Source organism: Copadichromis virginalis, linkage group LG11 (genome assembly GCF_057382275.1).
Source record: "Copadichromis virginalis isolate Kocher_CV1m ecotype Utaka linkage group LG11, C_Virginalis_male_GT1.1, whole genome shotgun sequence".
In the NCBI taxonomy this organism is placed as follows: domain Eukaryota; kingdom Metazoa; phylum Chordata; class Actinopteri; order Cichliformes; family Cichlidae; genus Copadichromis; species Copadichromis virginalis.
In genome coordinates, this window is record NC_140628.1 from 32,153,469 (window position 1) to 32,156,865 (window position 3,397).

A 3,397-nucleotide genomic window follows, 5' to 3' on the forward strand; every position below is an offset into this window, starting at 1 on the left:
TGGCCATATTCCAGAGCTGCAACATCACTGGAGTGCGCAAAAGCACAAGGTGTGCAATACTCAGAGACATGGCCAAGGTGAGAAAGGCTGAAAGACGACCACCACTGAACAAGACACACAAGCTGAAACGTCAAGACTGAGCCAAGAAATATCTCAAGACTGGTTTTTCTAAGGTTTTATGGACTGATGAAATGAGAGTGAGCCTTGATGGGCCAGATGGATGGGCCCGTGGCTGGATTGGTAAAGGGCAGAGAGCTCCAGTCCGACTCAGACGCCAGCAAGGTGGAGGTGGAGTACTGGTTTGGGCTGGTATCATCAAAGATGAGCTTGTGGGGCCTGTTCGAGTTGAGGATGGAGTCAAGCTCAACTCCCAGTCCTACTGCCAGTTTCTGGAAGACACCTTCTTCAAGCAGTGGTACAGGAAGAAGTCTGCATCCTTCAAGAAAAACATGATTTTCATGCAGGACAATGCTCCATCACACGCGTCCAAGTACTCCACAGCGTGGCTGGCAAGAAAGGGTATAAAAGAAGAAAAACTAATGACATGGCCTCCTTGTTCACCTGATCTGAACCCCATTGAGAACCTGTGGTCCATCATCAAATGTGAGATTTACAAGGAGGGAAAACAGTACACCTCTCTGAACAGTGTCTGGGAGGCTGTGGTTGCTGCCGCACGCAATGTTGATGGTGAACAGATCAAAACACTGACAGAATCCATGGATGGCAGGCTTTTGAGTGTCCTTGCAAAGAAAGGTGGCTATATTGGTCGCTGATTTGTTTTTGTTTTGTTTTTGAATGTCAGAAATGTATATTTGTGAATGTGGAGATGTTATATTGGTTTCACTGGTAAAAATAAATAATTGAAATGGGTATATATTTGTTTTTTGTTAAGTTGCCTAATAATTATGCACAGTAATAGTCACCTGCACACACAGATATCCCCCTAAAATAGCTAAAACTAAAAACAAACTAAAAACTACTTCCAAAAACATTCAGCTTTGATATTAATGAGTTTTTTGGGTTCATTGAGAACATGGTTGTTGTTCAATTGTGTGTGTGTGTGTGTGTGTGTGTGTGTGTACACTGCTCAAAAAAAATAAATAAATAAAGGGAACACAAAAATAAGACATCCCAGATCTGAATGAATAAAATATTCTTATTAAATACTTTGTTCTTTAGTTTAATGTGCTGACAAAAAAATAACACAAAAATTATTAATGGAAATTAAATTTAGTAACCCATGGAGGTCTGGATTTGGAGTCACACTCAAAATTAAAGTGGAAGAACACACTACAGGCTGATCCAACTTTAATGTAATGGTCTTAAAACAAGTCAAAATGAGGCCCAGTAGTGTGTGTGTGTGGCCTCCACATGCCTGTATGACCTCCCTATAATGCCTGGGCATGCTCCTGATGAGGTGGTGGATGGTCTCCTGAGGGATGTCCTTCCAGACCTGGATTAAACATCTGCCAACTCCTGGACAGCCTGTGATATAACGTGGCATTGGTGGATGGAGCGAGACATGATGTCCCACAGTGCTCAGTTGGATTCAGGTCTAGGGAATTGGCCAGTCCATAGCATCAATGCCTTCTTGCAGGAACTGTTGACACACCCCAACCACATGAGGTGTAGCATCTGCTTGCATGAGGAGGAACTCAGGGTCAACCGCACCAGCATATGATCTCACAAGGGATCGGAGGATCTCATTTTGGTACATAATGGCAGTCAGGCTACCTTTGGCGAGCACATGGAGGGCTGTGCGGGCCCCCAAAGAAATGCCACCCTACACCATTACTGACCAACTGCCAAACGGTCATGCTGGAGGATGCTGCAAGCAGCAGAACGTTCTCCACCTCATCTCCGGACTCTGTCACATGTGCTCGTTGTGAACCTGCTTTCATCTGTGAAGAACACAGAGCGCCAGTGGCGAGGTTGCCAACCCTTATGTTCTCTGGCAAATGCCCAACATCCTGCATAGTGTTGGACTGTAAGAACAACCCCCACCTGTGGATGTCGAGCCCTCATGGAGTTTGTTTCTGACTGTTTGAGCAGACACACGCACGTTTGTGGCCTGCTGGAGGTCATTTGGGCTCTGGCAGTGCTCCTCCTGTTCCTCCTTGCGCAAAGGTGCAGGTAATGGTCCTGCTGCTGGGTTGTTGCTCTCCTACGGCCTCCTCCGCATCTCCTGATGTACTTGCCTGTCTCCTGGTAGCACCTCCATGCTCTGGACACTACGCTGACAGACACAGCAAACCTTCTTGCCACAGCTTGCATTGATCTGCCATCCTGGATGAGCTGCCCTACCTGAGCCACTGGTGTGGGTTGTAAACGCCATCTCAAGTGATTTCCACTAGAGTGAAATCACAGCCAGCATTCAAAAGTGTCCAAAACATCAGCCAGAAAGCATAGGTACTGAGAAGTGGTCTGTGGTCACCTGCAGAACCACTCCTTTATTGGACATGTCTTGCTAATACCTATAATTTCCACCTGTTGTCTATTCCATTTGTAAAGCACCATGTGAAATTGATTGTCAATCAGTGTTGCTTCCTATGTAGACAGTTTGATTTCACAAAAGTGCGACTGACTTGGAGTTACATTGTGTTGTTTAAGTGTTCCCTTTATTTTTTGAGCAGTGTATATGCCAAGCACTGATCACTGCTGCCTGTTGTGCCAAAAAGTGATTGCCTGCCAAAAACTGATTTCCAATGTCACTTTTTGGCACAACACCGTACTGTAGATCAGTAGGACGTGGAAACGTGACGTGAAAGTGACGTGGAGGATAAAAGACGATTGGACGAGGAATGAATGGAAACACACAGACTGATCTAAACACAAAACATTATGCCATTAAAACTAGCAAAATCGGGAGTTTTAATGTTTCAAATAAGAAGCGGTGTCGGGGTATTTTTAAATTCTGTTTTTCATTTCTGCTTTAAGATGAAGCTTAAGCTTGTATGCAGCTATATATATATGTACCCGCTTCTATGCTCGTGCTGCCTTCACTGCCAATCGTAATTAGCAGTTATCAACATATAAATACGTATTTTTGTATAGCTGTAACTGAATTTTCAGGGTAAAGCTTTATCAGAATATATTTTGATACCAAGCCTAGTCGTTCTCGTTGATGCCGAAATCGATTAGATGACTAAGTTTACACGAATTCAGCTTTTAACAATAATACAATGTTGAAATAGAGTATGAAATACTGAGCAGCTTCCCCGCCTGAAAATGATTTATTTGTAGCCCATATTATTCTCCTTCTTCTAAAGGGTTATATTAGTCTGCATTTTTCTGTAAAACTCTACGAACGTTTCAATCATTGGATATAGAGGGAATAACTCTTTAAACAGCACGTAGGCTAATCAGCTGACTTCAACTGCACGTAATCAGCTGACTT